The sequence below is a fragment of the Ahaetulla prasina genome, chromosome 2, assembly GCF_028640845.1.
Source record: "Ahaetulla prasina isolate Xishuangbanna chromosome 2, ASM2864084v1, whole genome shotgun sequence".
Lineage (NCBI taxonomy): Eukaryota > Metazoa > Chordata > Lepidosauria > Squamata > Colubridae > Ahaetulla > Ahaetulla prasina.
Window position 1 is genome coordinate 138,096,209 of NC_080540.1, and position 18,231 is coordinate 138,114,439.

The 18,231-nt window shown below is 39.8% G+C and overlaps 1 protein-coding gene across 11 annotated transcripts in view; it reads right to left on the reverse strand.

The window, feature by feature from the left end:
• Positions 1 to 18,231, reverse strand: part of BAHCC1 (BAH domain and coiled-coil containing 1) — a 129,837-nt gene that overhangs the window by 58,095 nt on the left and 53,511 nt on the right. The window contains exon 1 of one of the 11 annotated variants that reach the window (XM_058166669.1): positions 16,225 to 16,243. The exons of the other annotated variants lie outside the window; for them this stretch is intronic. The gene's annotated coding sequence lies outside the window, so the exon portion shown is untranslated. Of the gene's footprint in view, positions 1 to 16,224; positions 16,244 to 18,231 lie in introns of those variants that run through there. 11 annotated transcript variants of the gene reach the window in all.

Here is an 18,231-nt window from a genome sequence, read left to right on the forward strand (position 1 = left end):
GTGAGGCTGATAAGAGAAGCAGCAACACCAGAACACAAAAGTACTATAAATGAAGACGATGCCTTGAATCCATTCATCGCTAAGAAAGATCTATGAAGGAGGACACGTAAAGAGGCACATGTAAAGCCTCTACTGGAGATTCTATGCTCCTAATGGTACCACCATGTATAAGTGGTGATGGTGTGAATGGAGAACCCTCTCCATTAATATATATATACATTTCAAAGTTTCAAAAGAGAGAAAATATCTGGTTCGGGTAGCTTACTGAGTCTCAAGTACAAATGTCCCATTTTTTTCTACATCGAGTGTGAATTGCTAATTGTTTGCATTCCAAACTGTTCTGGGATTCAGTACTTTAAGAAGAGAAGCACCAGTCGGTTAACAATGAGGACATTATACATTGCAATCTTTGCCTGTAAAGTTTGCCTGTATCACATACTGTAGAGTTTAGGTTTAGTCCTACTAAATTCACTGTGCTTTATGTAATGGATTTATTACAAGCTGTGGATAACACAGGCAGAGAGAAGGATGTCTACGAAAGAAACATGCCTTTAACTATACAAGAAAGGCTGAGAGAGCAACCATTTCCCATGGCTTCCCATTGCTTCAAAACTCTCTTGTGGGTTCCGGGAAACAGATCTCTGCGGGTTCCTCTCTACAGGAGGTTTCACTCATCTCTGGTCTTTGGAAGGCAGGAAAATTAATAATCTTGGCCTAATGAAATCCTCATAGTAGCAAACCAAGCCCCCAAATTCTTAGCAAGCAAACCATTAGGACTGGGAGCAATGCCATACAGCAGAGCCTGTGGAAAAAGTGAGTTGCACTGTTTTCCTGTTCCTTCAACGAGTAGCAGAAAACGGGAATTTCCACCTTAAAAAAGAAGAAATATCTATTTCCTTCTTTTCCCACCGGGCAAGAATTACTATAATCTCTTCCATAATGTCAGTGCATAGAGGCTGCAGCAGCTGTCTCAAGGACAGCAGAATATTTAAACCAATAGCCTCATAGAAGGAGGTGCAATTGTGTGCAACATTCTGTCCACCTTGGTGCATTTTTCTCCTCTTTGATGCACAGTATTCAGTGTCCAAGCTGAGAAGTAGAAGGGCTCCAGCTGGTTTGCAAAAACCCAACTCCAATTCTAGGGTCAAACTACACATTATTTCAAAGCAAGGATGAAGAACCCTCATACTGTTAAAACTCCCAGCCTTATCCCACATTGCTGGTTCTCCTGGGAATTGCTTAGCACCGATTGGAAAGTCACAATTTTTGCCTATTTCCCCTCCCCACCAACCTTGTAAGTGTAACAGAACCTTAGGGAATGTTTTGCTCCAGAATATGTTGTAATCCCAATTTAAGATGTGTGCGTGCAGTTTGCATTGAACAATGCAGTTTGCATTGAACAGACCACTTTTTGACATACTAAATTGCTGGGGCTGCAATTGTAAGAGGAAAATTAATATCTCCCTACACTGCACAATATGGATAAAATCCAATGTACTGTACATAATTTTGAGGGGAAAATGACAATGGGTATCTTATTAAAGTAGTATGTAGCTTGACCTCTATAGTTACAACTATTATGATTATAATTTGACAAATGTATGTTTACAGGTATTCCTCATTTAGCAACCACAATTAGGTACAGCAACTTGGGTGATAAGTGAAGCGTTCACTAAGATAAACTGTGCTTATACTGTTACTTCAGCTTTCCTTTGCTTTACAGATCCACAAAGTTTGTAGGATTGGTTTTAACTGAGAACTATTACTGTACGACAGCTGCTAAACAAGGACTACTGTGTAGCAAAACTTTCACTAGGTCCCATAAATCAATGGCATGCTTTATTTTTTTACTTGATATTTTGTACTTTTGAATCCTGATATTGCAGACAGATCCCCAAGCTAAGAAGTAGCCGTGGTTATTACAAAGGTTACTTACTCAAAATCAAAGCAGATGGCAAAACAAAAGGAAAAACAAAAAATTCATCAAGAGGTGCAGCCATCAATAATATAGCCAAAACCAACTTTCAAGATGGGTTCACCCTCAGCATTAAGTCACGAAGAGTTGAATAAGTCACATTGCACTAAGCCAGCCTTTCTCAATTTGGCTGAGGAAATCAGGGAATTGCAGCTGAGCAACAAGCTGGAGAAAGTTACACTAAGCTATAAACTAATGTTTAATAAACCACAATGGCTGCTAAATTACAAACAAACAAATCTCGCGATTCCTTAGCAGGGTGCATGACCACTGCCTCAGATTCCCAAGGTTACCACCCTCCTCCTTTTCAACTTGGTTTAATTGTACTACTACTCTTCATGGCAAGGCAACACTGAGCATTTCACGCTGCGTGATGCGAACAAGGTGTGCTGCCAAAAAAGGTGCCTGAATAACACTAAACACGGAACCTAGCTCAGCTTTGGGAGAGGAAATTCAAATTTTCTTTCAAAAGGACCTGAAAAGATTTTAATGTGAGTCCCGGAGTCTGACCTGCATGTAGACAGTTTCTATATACACCAGAAGCAAAAAAAGCACTTTCCTTTCTTTCGATGAGAGAAAGATACCCCACCCAAGATTTAATTAAATTCACAAAGATACAAGATTGATTTCTGTTGTAGGAGAGACAGGTTTTACTAACCATAAATTGTAGAAAGTCTTTTCACCCTGGAGGTTTGCAAATACGGGGTGGGGGTGGGGAGATGTACAGTAAATCGAATAGAACCAAGTGCCAGTATCTGTCCAATGGTCAAGCTGGGAGCAGCTTTGTGGATTAAATACTAACAGGGAGTGTTTCTCTTAAAAGTAGTGATCTGTCAAATTCAACTAAGCAAAAGAACAGAACACCCTCTCCCAAGCAGAAGCTGGTTCAGACAACGAGCTACACTTTGTAGCTAGAGGTCAAGGAAGAGAGCTTGCTCCCAGATACATTTTGTGTTTGTAAAAGCCCTGGTTACCCAGCTAACCAAGGCCTATGTCTGGCCTGCTTCCCTGGTTTGCAATGCATGCGTTAGGCTAACCACACCTAACAATTTCCCATTGTGAATCAGCAGAGCCTCTAGTCAATTATAGTTAAACTAAAGCAACCAGCTCCAGATGGGATACTAGCCGGACTTATTTCTAGTCCTAGATTTTATTCTCTGGCTGTTTTCCATTTAAAACCTTCCGTGAATCCCAAAGTTAAGATGGACTTTCTGTTTCCCCCCCCCAAGACATGAGGCTGAAGTATTCTTCCAGTCCAAAACCACACAACTCCTTCTTCTTGAGCTGGTACATCCCGGGTGTGGAAAATATGGAAATGTTAAAAGATGATTTCCCCCCCAAGTAGGTGAGTATAAAAACCGTCTGTAGCTTTGGGTGACAAAGTGACACTACAAAGCCCTGATTCTGAGATTCAACACTCCTTTCATCAAACAACTTATCCATTGTGTGTGAAAGGGCAGAGATTCATTTGCATCAATATTCAGAGAAAGCTCTTTAATTGGCCATAGGCTATTTTAAAGGTACTACATCCCCATCTAAGGGGATGGGGGCTCAGGGGCTAGGATGTTGAGCTTGTCGATCAAAAGGTCGGCAGCTCAGCGGTTCGAATCCCTAGTGCTGCCGTGTAACAGGGTGAGCTCCCGTTACTTGTCCCAGCTTCTGCCAACCTAGCAGTTTCGAAAGCATGTAAAAATGCAAGTAGAAAAAATAGGGACCACCTTTGGTGGGAAGGTAACAGCGTTCTATGCGCCTTTGGCGTTGAGTCATGCTGGTCACATGACCATGGAGACGTCTTCGGACAGCGCTGGCTCTTCGGCTTTGAAACGGAGATGAGCACCACCCCCTAGAGTCAGCAACGACTAGCAACGTATGTGCGAGGGAACCTTTACCTTTACATCCCCATAATTCTTTACCCCATTTACACACACACACACACACACACACACACACCCAAACTCCAGGATGTTTACAATTGCAGATATTGTTGTTCCAGGGTCCTGTTTAGTTTGAAACTCATATTTGGCAGCCCTAATGGGGTTTCAGAAGTGATACCACCACTGCAATTAGTGAACAAGGGGTTAAATCCAGGTTGGCCCCATTTATTCCATTTTACCAAGGCAACTAAATCAGTCCCAAGATCATCAGCTGAAGCAACGTAGGCCACATATTCTCCACAGAGCTGGCCTTGATTGCTGTTACCACAGTAAACAATCTCTACCATTGTTCTCCAGACCCATCAGGCTGCACAGCTTATTTTTCTGGACACCAACCTATCCATGATCTGTTGTGGGGTTTTTTTTAATTTAGAGCACAAAAACAAGTAGTAGAAAACCAGTCTCCTGCTCAGACATCTGTGACTCACGGTATCTGGAGTGAGTTACTGTGTATGGAGGAAGCAGAATGATTTCTGGATTCTTTTCAAGAATATTTAATCCTGTTCCTGCCTAGGTAGCCTAGAAAAGCTCTAGTTTGACAACACGCGGCAATAAGTATTACGAAATGGAAATACAAAATAGGTGATGTACACTTTTCATTGGTCCAACCTTTGAGTGACAAAAGAACAACTTGGGCAGAAAAGGAACAAGAAATTCTGCTCTGTCAATATTGTATGGATCAAAACAGTTATTAAACTCAACTGCTGATTTCAGACATCCCACCTTTATAACTTTATAAGTAACTCAAGGCAATCAACATACATAGTACTCTCTCCTCCTATTTTTCCCACAACAACCCTGTGAGATGGGTTGGGCCGAGAGATAGTGGGTGGAGGAGAGAGACACTGCAATATGTAAACAAAACCAGGAAGAACATACTATAAAAGAGCTGCAGTGGCGCAGTGGTTAAAGTGCAATACTGCAGGTTACTTCTGCTGATCACTGACTGCCAGCAGTTTGGCAGATCGAATCTCACCAGGCTTAATGTTGATTTAGTCTTCCGAGGTTGGTAAAATGAGGACCCAGATTGTTGGGGGCAATATGCTGACTCTGTAAATTGCTTAGAGAGGGCTGTAAAGCACTGTGAAGTGGTATATAAGTCTAAGTGCTATTGCTATAAAGGGAGGGGGGGGGAATTGTAAGACTTTTATTATTATAATCTTCCTATTTTACATTACACGTTTTCATCTGTTATTTCGTATTTCCATGTACACATACCCAACTCATGTGTCTCTAAACTAATTAAACACTAGGAGGAACAATTTGTTTATTTGTTCACCAAAATGCAAAATGGAATGGCTACAAACAACAAAGGTTCCATAGCTTCATTCACATTCAAAAGTGCTAAGCAAATCTTAAAGGACGATTCAAAACGTTTACACTGGCTTGAGACATCACAGTGGATCTGCAGGTTCAATGTGATAGATTTGGCAAAACTCCATGAAGTTTGCATTCCAAACCAGCTGGGACCTGAAAAGAAGCTGAAATCTCAAAACTGAATAAAAGAAGGAAGATATTGGATATGAAGGCAAAAGGAGACTTTGGAGTGCAAAGGAGGTGCTCGTGTGGCACTTGTCTGTAACTTCTTAAGCTCTTGTGGCTGCCTCTCTGCAGCTGTTATGCAACCCCAGGAATAGCCATGTTTTGTTTAAAGGGTTGCAGACAGGTGCAACATGCGTGTCCCTGCATGCTCTGAATTCCACAACCTCAGAAGATAGGTGTGGGTGCGATGCAGGTCAGGGAGGGGGGAGAGAAGTCACTGCAATGTGTGAACAGAGCCAAGATGAATATACTGTAAAGGAGAGGGGACAAATTGTTCATTTTTACATTCTACTTTTCATCTGTCACCATCACAAAATAACAAGAAACATTTTCAGCAATCATGATGACAAAAAGGGCAATTAATAATTGCCTCCAGCCTTGGGGCCACTGTTATGCATCCCACTGATAAGAATCAATCCCCGAAGCTGCTTGGGCTTTTCCCATTCCATTGATGGATTCATGGTCCAATATTGGAAGAAAAGAGAAGTGGTTGGAATCCATAGTAGCATAGTCCAGGATACAGATCAGAAGTTTTGCAAGGCGTAATTGGCATAGCTGGGTAAGAGAGATCTCACCCAACCCAAGTCTTGGGAGAAGAGGGCAGACCTTTGCAGCTCCTCATCTGGTGTTAGTGGCTGGAGAAGGAAGCTAAATTCTTAAGAGATAAGCCTAGCCCTACACAGCTTTGCTGGGAAAAGATGCAAGATCTAGAACAGGCTCAAAAAGATTCTTCACTCCTGGGTTCAATAGCGAAGACTCCTTCTTACCCTATATTTGGAGATTCATGGCAAATCCACCCTTTCTGCTTGTTCCCAGACGAGGCTACCACCACTTCTCAAGGCCAAGAATAGATATCGTAGTCATCCACTGACTCGCAGCACATTGCAGATACATCTTCTATCCATATTTTGAAGCTTCAGAGTCCTTGAGAATAGATTATCTGAAATGTTTACTTTAAATCTAGTGTTGCCCCCAGCTCCATTTGGCTATTACCCCTGGTCCATCCTCTCCCTTCCAGCAACTGATAACTAGCCTATGTGGCCATTTTGTCTCAGGTTGCTGGTTTTCTGCTGCATGACAGCTGCTTGTTGTTGTTGTTTTTGTCCACCCAGAGTTCATTCAGTGATAGCTTATTTATGCCAATGATTTTTCCTCACCATCTTTTCCCACTGCCTCCAAAACCTTATTACTCCATTCAAGACTGACTAGACTGAAATAAAAACAACCAACTAGGTCCTTCAATGGTCAAACTTCAGACTGAGAACTTATCCTAGCCATATGGTCAATCTGTTGCAATCCTGACCAGAATTTCTGGGTTGGGATTTTCTACCAACTGAGAGAGAAGAGGAGTTGCCATGGATTCCTAATATATATTTCAATATATTAAGTTAATCAATATCTTTCCCGCCCCTTAAATTTAATATTTTATTTCTAACAGTCTGTGAACAATGGAAACATTTCCCATGACTTCTGTGCTGAGAGATTAAAAACATATTCTACTTTTTCAAATACACAATTATTTCATAATTTTTTCTTGAAAAAAAAATTCGGGAGCTAGGCTCTGGCCTATCTGGCTCTTCACCATTTGGTATTTAATGCATTTAAGTATTTAAATTTATATGCCACCCATCTCCCCAGAGATAACTCTAGGCGGCTCACAATCATATTTAGTGCACATTTTTCCCTCAAAGAAATTATGTGTCCTTGCGTATCTCGTGTGTGTCCTCACAATGAGCAAACTCCATCTAAAAGCCTGTCCATGAACCCATGGACGTGCAGCCAATTATAAATTATACCAATATAGAATTTATATATAGTATGAACAATAAAACGGGGGGGACTACATTTAAATAATGTTGCTAAACAACAGAGGTATAGAGCTGAAGACTGAACAAGTTACATATGAGAAGCCAGAACCCTGAAGGCTAAATACATCTCACCTCTTGTAAATATATAAATTGTAAGTATATTTCAACAGTTCTCAGAGGAAGGCCGAGAATTGTGATGTATTTGCTATTGTGAAATGAGTAGATATTTTTTTCATCTCCTATTGGATTGCTCCAATTTTACACAATGAAGGGGACAGACAAACTGACCCATTCACAGCTAACCATCAAATGCAGACCATGTATCATTAGAGAAGATCCACAGCCTTTTGTACACTGAAAGTATTTTCTCCCTGCTTCTTTGGAGAAGGGTGGCTCAGAATAAGGAATAACTTGCCACAGGGGTCTTTAATGAATTACTAGTGCATGTGTGTCTCCAGGCTTGCTTAATGAGGGCCTACGTGAAAGGGGACTACTTTTTCTCTCTTTCAGAGCAAACTCTTTGGCCCCTAAGATCTGCCATAATGAGTCAGGGAATGGCTATGTAGCACTGGGCTTGTGGGTGTAATGAAGGCAGAACTTGGCTCTAGTGTTACAGTTATTAAATTATTCTTTTTGGAGGAAATTTTAAGGAAGGAAGAGGCCTGAGAAACAGCCCTGTATTTCCAAGCAAGCACAGAGGCTAGTTTGAAGCCAACTGCATGCTTCAAATATTAACTTTTATATATCAGAAAAATGTATCTTAAGAATGGTTAGTGCCTAAGTGCTTTGAGTATATACGAAGTATAATTCTTTTCCTTTTCTAAAGGCAACCAGCATCAAAGTACCTCTGAGTATTTCTTTAATTTGCATATATACACTGGAAAATTAGAATACCATCAACAGCACAATGCTTTAGACTTTGGTTCACCAATCACGTTAAGCTATGTTTGTGAACCCAACCTCCATGGTTAATAAACCATACTTTATGGCTTAGTATATTATGTAAACCCAGCCAACTGTGCTCAGTTCAATACACCATGGTGGACTAAACTATGACTTACTGCTAGAAACCACGTAAAGGATCACATGACAAATGTTTTTTATTTGTTTCATACAGTTTCGATTATGATGGTGGAGAAAAGCTAGTAAAATTCAGGCTAGTTAGTAGTCAAACCCATGAAATAGTTCTCTTGAAAGAGAGATTCATGGATGGTTGTGAGATTTGAGAACTTAGGCATTAATTTAAAACATTTTTCTCCAAGAGGAATACTTTGCCTTCACAGAAAACTGTCTAAAAATAAATACAGCATTTGCCCTAAACATTTAATATACAAACAAAAAAGGAAAAAGGAAAAAAAGTTAATTATGGTGTTTAAAACTCACAACTTTAGCATTTTTAATTCAAGGTTCTGACACACATTTGGGTGTGATTATCCAGACTTGCAATACCAAGGCATTATCTGCTTTATATACATTTAAATTGCTCTTTTCTATGCTCCATATAAAGAATTCCTGACTTTGGGCTCAAAGGACTGATGCCCTCTGTCAAGTTCTTATATTAGCTGCATAATTAAATAAGTGATCCCAAGGCACTGGAAAATTAATCTATGAATTCATTGAAGACCAACTGTTGCTAAATGAAGGCTAGGGACAAAATAGTGGATCACCAGTATTTTATGGAAAGTTACCAGTTTCAACTGGTAAGCGTTAATGGTAATATGGTGCGGGCTCACACAAGAAGTAAAAACACCTCCTACTACCAGGTAGGAACAACAGACAGGAACAAACTGGTTGATTTTCCACAATAGCATGACTTGGGAACTACTACCTCAGAAGTAGGGCATGGTTCTAAGCTTCATCTCTTGGCAAACGAGTCTTGTTAAAAGCCATCCAGCTTACATTATGTATCCTTGGCATAGCTCAGCATTAGGATGCCCAAACTCTCTGCAGATACATCACCAGCCAGCTGTGCTATGTGCCCAGCGTTGGATTGTGCAGCCAATTTCCTGCCTTCAAAGGCATGTGAGAAGTTTCTACCTTTCCAAAACAAACAAGCCATAAAGATTCCCCAGGCACCAACCTGCTCTCCCAATTGCTTTCCAATGAGACCCTTCTGTTTTTATATACCAGGCACTGTGAGAAAATACTTGAATACAATATAAACACTAACTGTCCAATTATGCCACCTTTTCTTCTCTGGCTTTGGGCTTTTGTCAGATGCAGAACTCCTGTTTCCTCCCTCCCCAGCCTGTGAATCTCCTCTGAGAGGATGTCTTAAGCAAGGTCTATAATCAATGCCCAGCTTAATAGCTGACACTGGCAAGCCTAAGAGAAAAATAGCCTCAAACTGGCCCGAATTACAGGTAATTAATTGTAATTGGATATAAACTCTCACTGGGTCTTTTCAGACTGTATCCAGGTTAGTGTGGAATTTTGATGTGTATATTTCAAAATTCCTCCCAGCCACATTAAGGGATACAAAAGAAGTGTGACAGGCTGAGCCAAATCCATCAGTTTCTTCCATAACATAGGAGTATCTGGTCTTATAATAACATCACAAGCCAATTTTAGCAAAGGGAAGGTTCTGGATTGGCACTGGGATCAGGATTTACACCACTGCTTTTCTAGTACCCGTCTTGGCAACTCCTGCTCTGGGTCAGAATGACTTGCGCTCTGAAGTCAGTTCAAAATTACCCAATACGAATATTCAAATTCCCCAATGTGAATAATATAATCAATCCGAATACATTCACTGATCCATCAAAATTCTTCTTCTAGAGTTCCCCTTTTCAAAGGATATGAAAACTATTCAACAAGAGGCTCAAGGCAGCAATGCGGGCACAGGAGAGGGGGGAGAGAAAAGAACTGAAATGACAAACAGTTGGTCAGCAAGATAAAGAGAATGACAAACAAAAGGGGCTCCCTCTTCATAATACGGGTGAAAATTTTATTTGCTTGTTTGCGATGAAGTGGTTTTGTTCACTAAGCAAATCACAGTTTATTGAAATGTGCCATCCCCCCAACCTTACAATTTAGGAAAAAGATACTCAGACTTTAAAAGTTTGGAATTTAAACTTAGCTCAAACTTTAAAGCTTTGGCACTTGCTGACTAACTCCAGTAATTCCTTTGTTTTTTCGCAACTTCACCAGACAGAGCCCATTAGCTACAGTATTTGCAGCAATTGCCAAAGCTAGAATTTGATTTAAGAAGATAGATAAGGCTGCTAATCCGATGGCACTTTCCTGAGCCTCTGCCACATTACACACAAAGGAGTTTGTTTTCAAGGAAGTATGTTCAGGATTGCTCAGAGTTTCTTAAAATATCAAACACAAGAGTTCACATGACTATGCGAGACACGAAGGTAATCAGAATACATGCATACTGATTGCCTCCCTTTCAGGAAGTTGCTATTTGGGTCTTCTGGAATTGCTTAGAACAGGGTGAGCTCTGGGGGGGGGGGGGAAGGGGTTCTTCTCTCTTCAACAACTGAAGTTTAAAATCGTAGCAGATAGTATGGAAATGCAAATGTGGTAAAAACAGTTAAGGGTTGAATTTCTACCTACAACAACAGCTGGATAAATTCTGCCCATTGGGTCTATCATTAACTGGACACCCCCACACTGGAGAAGACAGGTCAGAGTGACTGCATTTCCTTCTTCTTCTTCTTCTTCTTCTTCTTCTTCTTCTTCTTCTTCTTCTTCTTCTTCTTCTTCTTCTTCTTCTTCTTCTTCTTTCTTCTTCTTCTTCTTCTTCTTCTTCTTCTTCTTCTTCTTCTTCTCCTCCTTCTCCTTCCCCTTCTCCTCCTCCTTCCTCTCAACTTCCTGTTTCTTTAAACAGGTAAATAAGGATTTTTTCCTCAGGAAATTGCAAAATGGAGTATCAATATCTACATAAAATCACACCTCTAGGGTAATGTCCACCAGACTGTGGTTCCAGCTTTTCCCAAATTTCCAGCCATTCATTTTCTTGTTGAGACAGCCAGAAAACTAGTTCTGAACAGTCTAGCAATCCCTAAAGCAGGTTCCTCCCTCTTAAGCAAAATGTTCCCTTGGTGAGTAATTGTGTGCAGGGGAACTGCATGGGTAATGTAACAGTGGGGAAGAGGTGACCAAGGAGGCCAAAAGGCAGAAAGAACATTATGCAAACTCACTATGAAGTGGGCCAAGGGAGCCCCTGTAGAACACTTGAGCACTTGGCTAGAGTCTGTCTTAAAAACTCTCCCTAATTTCATAATGGATGCAAGACTGAAGCCAGCAATAAGATACTCGCTGCCTTATACAGGAAGTTGCTATTTGGGTAAAAGTTTGTTGCTTTGGGTGCAGAGGTTTTGTTTTAGACGCAACACTTCTTTAATCAAATGGATGGCGTCTTCTGGAATTGCTTAGAACAGGGTGAGCTCTGGGGGGAAAAAATCTCATCATTTAATGTTAGGCTGTGGTAGCAGATGCCAAGGCTCTGAAAGGTTTCCTGGAAAATAAAACACATTTGCAGGAATCTAGATCATTTTTAGGGCTTGGGAAAGAGATAGTTTCAGATCCTAGCTTCTTCATGAAGTTTTCTGGGTAAGCCACTTTCTGACTTGGGGCAGCTGACACCAGGGTTTCTCAAACTTTGCAGTAGCGCAGCACTTTAAAATAGCAAACGAATTTGTGCAACATCCCTTGCGGCCCATCGCCCCAAATAAAATGAATTATTTCATTGAGGTTAGTTTGAGCATGAAATAAATATACTACTTTACATTTAATCATTATTTTTAATCTATATATCACAACTATTCTTCAACTTTGCAATACTGTTAACTGTGGCCTTGCACAGGCAAAAGTGAGTAGCAAAGCTCACAACAAGGTTTAACAAAGTGTGCGAGCCTGATCAGTTTTTTTTTACTCTGAAACCTGCCTCTGCAGCACGAATGGGAAGGCTTTTGAGGATGGAGGCTCAGTGTAGACAGGTGACAACATAGGTAGTCCTTGATTTACAACCACAATTGAGTCCAAAATTTCTGTTGCTAAGTGAGGGACATTTGTTAAGTGAATTTTGCCCCATTTTATGACCTTTCTTGGCACAATTAAGTGAATCACTACAATTGTTAAAATTGGTATTACTGTTGTTAAGTGAATCTGGCTTCCCCATTGACTTTGCTTGTCAGAAGGTCGCAAAAGGGGATCACATGATCCCTGGACACTGCAACTGTCATAAATAAAGTCAGTTACCAAGCATCTGAATTTTGATGATGTAACCTTGGGAATGCTGCAAAGGGTGTAAGTTTGAAAAACAGTTGTAAGTCACTTTTTTCAGTGCCTATAACTTCAATTGGTCACTAAATGAACTGTTGTAAGCCGAGGACTACCTGTACAAAGGGGCCAAAGCAAGAATTTTCTGAGTTTTTCTTTTTAGGTTGGAAAGAGAGTTAAGGGGCCTTCTTCGCAAATTGTTCTAGATTTCAGAGGTGTTCAACCTCTCAAGGCCTATTTTAACCTCTTGGAAATTACAGAATTCTAAAAAATTTTTTAAAAAAGGTGTGCAAGGCCATTGGGGTTCGGGTTGCTTCTTCATGCTTTCTAATGAGGAGAAATTTAATTTCAACTTTATAATTTTTAATGGAGAAAGGTTGTTTTTTGTAAGCCTATTGTTTTAAATAGACTTACAAAAACCTTTCTCCTAACCTGACAGTTAGAACAATTAAATCAGTGGAATAACTTGCCTCCAGAAGCTGTGAATGCTCCAACACTGGAAGTTTTTAAGAAGAGATTGGATAACCATTTGTCTAAAATGGTATAGTGTTTCCTGCCTGAGTAGGGGGTTGGACTAGAAGATCTCCAAGGTCCCTTCCAACCAACTCTGTTACTCTACTCTACTGTGCTCTGCTCTGCTCTATCCTTTTCTCCTAGAAGGATGCACAGCAACTGGGATGCCCCATCCCTCTTTTCCCTGTCTCCTTACAATTCTGAGAGAGTTAGCTATTTAAAAGAGCCCAGTTACCATGCAAAATGTGATAGCATCGGGATAAGAAGACAGAAAATAGCAAGAAGAAAGATTGGAATAATTCAGCAGAGTGGCAACAGCTGGGCAGGACTATATGTGGCAAGGGATAGTAGAGACCGAGCACCACAAAGGACATAAACTGAACTCCACCAAGGAGTCAGATGCGACAGAAAGTTAGCCCACATGCTTGCAAAGGGACCAGAATCCCAAACACTGGCAAAATTGAGGAGACCAGAGCACGAATTCATTGTGAGCAGCAAGATGTTCAAAAGGCCAAGACATGGGCATCTTAAGAGGCCCGGGAGATTAAATTTCAATGAAGGGCAGACCAGAACATCTGCCACCTCTACGAGACATCAGAAGGCACAAAATAGCAACTACAGCCTTCCAGGAACAGCTAAGAGAGAGACAGATCCAGCTGTCTGTCCAACCTCCAGGCATTTTAACCATGCAAATGGCTGTGACTTGGCTTGAGCAAGGGAGAGCTCAAGGATAGCATCTGCCTTAGGTTTTATTCTTATGCTGTTTTTCTTTTTCTTTTTTTATCTGCTTGTTTGCTTTTTGTTTTTACTGAACTCTGCCCAGAGTCCTTCAGAATTAGGGCAGATTGTAAGTATTGTTAAAGAAAGAAATAAACAAATGCAGCTCCGGAACTTTGAAAGCATCAGAAGACAACTGACTTATAATAGAATGCACCTTAATGGGATAGGGAGCAAGTCCTTCACCAAGTCATAACAAAAATGAATAGCAGCCAGGACCCACCTGGAGAGAAGCTATAAACTGGGCCAATCCTTTATGTACTGTAGTTTCTAAATATACGGGGACATAGCCTATTGCCTCAAACTGAAAGCCACCTTCCACTAGACATATAGAATATGCAGTGAGTATTTGAGGGATATTGTGGTGTCAAAGAAGAAAACATAAAGAAGAATATTCCAAGTAAGACTAAAATATGAAATGTTCTTTGGGAAGAAAAGAGATGCCTGTCCATAATACCAATCTACCCTTATAGAAAGCAAAGTAAGGAGGTTCAGAGTGAGCTATAATGAATTTTTCTATTGAGATGAAGTCACTGCAAAGAAGAAGGACGTCTTTCAAGAGAGCAAGTAGTTAAGATAAGTGGCCATTAGATTCAAAATGTTGAGAGATAAGCATTGATAAATCCAACAATACATTTCAGGTCAGACTAGGAGTGGAGAGAAGTGGGTACAGGTGGAACAAACCTTTCATAAAACGCTTCAGCAATGAGTCAAAATGTAAGATTCCTCTCTAGGAAAAAAACTTATTGTGGCAACGTTATGAAGTAAGCATCATGAGAGAGAAAAAAATGAATGCAGTAAGTATTGAAAATTATAAAATCAAAATACTCCCATTCAGCAAAAGTGAGGAAGCAACACCATTTGGTTGCAAATGTCTTTCTCATAGAAAGTTTCCCCTTCTGCAACAAAGCATTGTCTACAGTATTGAAGATGGAGATGGTCTAGGAGTGAATCATCCACACAGGAATTTTAAAGTCTGCAAGTATCAGCCTTCAAGACAGGCAAGGTCAGGAAAGAGAATAACTGGAACTGAACTTACATTGATAGAGGTTATCCTGAAAGCGGGGGCGCAGTGGCTCAGCAGTTAAAGACGCTGAGTTATCAATTGGAAAGCTGACAGCCCGGGTTTGAGATCCAAGCACCATGCGACGGGGCGAGCTCCCGTTACTAGCCTCAGCTCACGCCCACCTAGCCGTTTGAAAGCATGCAAATGCAAGTAGATAAATAGGTACCACTTAGGTAAGAAGGCATTGTGGTACCTTTGGCATATAGTCTTTTTTTTTTTTTATTGAAAGAGTTTTAAAAAAACAAAAACATTTTTCCCCCTTTTTTCCCCCTCCCTCCCAAAAACAAAAACAAAACAAAACAAAACACCCCCCTCCCTCCCCCACCCCCCCCGGCTTCCCGGGTCAATCACAAGGTAAAGTTATACATAAACCAAACATAGAATAAAATTTTCCCTTCCAATCCAAATAACCACATCCAAAGCTTTTCGTCTCCCAACCCCCTCCCCATTACATAAAATAACTTTCTAATTATTCAAAGGCAATCTGATATTTCTTAATCTGATATCTGTTTTGTAGATAATCAATCCATTTTTCCATTCAATTAAATATCTTTCCTGTATTGTCTTTTAACACGGTGAGATTTTAGCCATCTCAGCCAAATTAATAACTTTCAATATCCATTCTTCTATTGTAGGTATCTCTTCTTTCTTCCAGTATTGTCCAATCAACAGTCTTGCTGCTGTTATTAAGTTCAAAATCAATTTAGTCTCAATCCCTGTACAATCCGTTATAATTCCCAAAAGGAAAAATTGTGGCAGGAACTTTATCTTCTTCTTCAGTACATTTTGAATAATCCACCAAATTCTTATCCAAAAGACCTTAATTTTCTTGCAAGTCCACCAAATATGAAAATATGTAGCATCATCACAATCACACCTCCAACATTTCGCTTGGATATTAGGATACATACATGATAATTTTTTGGGATCTAAGTGCCATCTATAAAACATCTTATAAAAATTTTCCCTTAAATTCTGTGCTTGTGTAAACTTAACATTTCTAACCCAGATTTTCTCCCATGTTTCCAACATTATTGGTTCCTGAATATTCTGTGCCCATTTTATCATACAATCCTTTACCAAATCCTTTTCCGAATCTATTTCAAGCAACACATTATACAATCTCTTTATATGCTCCTGGGTCTGATTTCTAATTTGCTTTATTAAATTTTCCTCCCTTTGCATTATACCAATTTTTTGATCTTCTTTCCATCTAGCACTTATTTGCCCATATTGAAACCAAACCTTTGGCATATAGTCATGCTGGCCACATGACCACAGAAACGTCTTTGGACAAAGCTGGCTCCCTTGATTAAGAAATGGAAATGAGCACCACCCCTTTGATTTGGATACAACTGGACAGAGGAAAACCTTTACCTTTATCTTGAAAGACTGAGTATGTTTTCTTTTCTCTTCCTCCTATACTCCCAGGAGTTAAGTCAGAGATAGTTTGAGTTTCCTTCTAATGTTTTCTTCTTTTGCCAGACCTGAAACATGTTTTTCTAATTGCTGCCACATAGTTTCTTCAAGGTAATACCGTGGCTCTCCAGAGGAGGTCTGGATGAGGGATCCAAACCTTAGTACAGAGAACAAGAAGTTCAGAACCACTAAAGGAGATTTGCTTTGTATAAAAGAAATAAGGAAAATATTTTTGGCAAGGTATGTTACCAGAATGCCATTCATATCGTCCTTCTGGAGCTTCATCGCATCTTGGTCAGGAGGACGAAATGGAAATATGAAGGAGCAGGCATGCCTAACAGAAGAGGAACACATCCCTTGGCTTGAACCCAGAGCCATTTTTGCTGCAGTACTTGCTGCTCAATCAGCTATTGCTGGCCATGAAGGCATTCATAACCAGAACACTTCATTTACAAAAGATATGAACCACTCATGGAATTGTTTGACAAAGCTCAAGCAACCTCCACATGCTGTGGTCATGTTATCTTATGGCCTTCTAGCAAAATGGGGGAAAATAAATTTAATAAATAAAAATAATGTGGTTGCTATCTTTTTCAAATATACATTCATGTATATAAGCAGATTTATTCCAGATGTCAAGGAACAGCTGCCAGAAATAAGTGATTTACCTGTTTTGGAAAAGGCAATATTTTCTACTATCAAAGGATGCACAGAAATGTGTATTACTATGACAGATTTTGTGGTATCTTACAATAGTATTTTGAACTGGTTGTATTACAATAGTGAATTCATTAGCAAACCCGTGATTATTGACCATTTAAAAAGAGTAGTTTCCAGCAGATTGCCTTTCCCAGCAAATTGATTTACCACCAAAGGAGTTGTCCACACAGCACACCAATTCCAAAAATACTTCCTCTGATTTAACAAAGGAGTCGATCTCACACTATCATGATTATTGGCTTACCCTCTAAGCATAATATTTTCTGATAGTATATTCAATATAGTAGGAAATTCTTGAATGCCCAAAGTGCCTTAAATATACCTAGAAGCAAAAGCTCATTGATGTGAACAACCAACTCAGTAATACACCCACACATCCCAAATCCAAAGGGATTGGCAATGAACTTGGCAGTCTGTTATAGTTGCATTGGTAGTAATCATTACGGACTGAGATGGTGAAACAATAATGGTATCTCTCTATTATTCATTACAGTTTGCTAAATTTTACAATGCTCGGCATCAGAGATGCAGTCAGCAAGGTTAATGTCAACCGGTGCCAAAAGCAGGAACCATAATTGGCATAGGTACATTCTGAAGGCAACTTTATTGTGGTAGCCAATATATAGCTCAGCAATTAAAAAACCCCAAACTTACTTAGAACCAAGAAAAGGCGAACTAAATTTGCATCTATCTAGATCACTAGAATCTTATTCCAAGAAAGGTGAGTTCTCTTTCTTTGGACATCTAGGTCCATGTCACTTAATTTGGTATCTTGCAAAGCAATGTAGGACTCTTGGTAGCTGAATATATTGGAAGTAATATTCTCTTAAAAAGTTTTTTTTCAGGATTGGTCTACAAATCTAGGCCTATTTACAAGCCAAGAGTTCTTGATGTTTCTTAGCAAAACCGTGCCCAAGTTTCTTAACTAGCCACCAGTTAGCCAGGTAATGACATATACCATTCTGTATAGACTCTATACATTAACTTTATAGGGTAAGTAACATTGGAAGGGAGACTTTTGCTCTCATGAATGCAACCTATATTTGTTTGATCTGTTTAACAAAGAAACTGATCAGAATGAAGGAAATGAATTAAAAAGATCCATTGATAGGCAGTATTACAGAAGAAGACATAACATGCTGTTGTTGCAGTAAGTGAAAACAAAACAGGAGCTATGCCTAATGCATTCATGATAAAATATCAGGTTTGGCTCCCAGAAAGTTTTGGAGACTCTGAAAATAACAC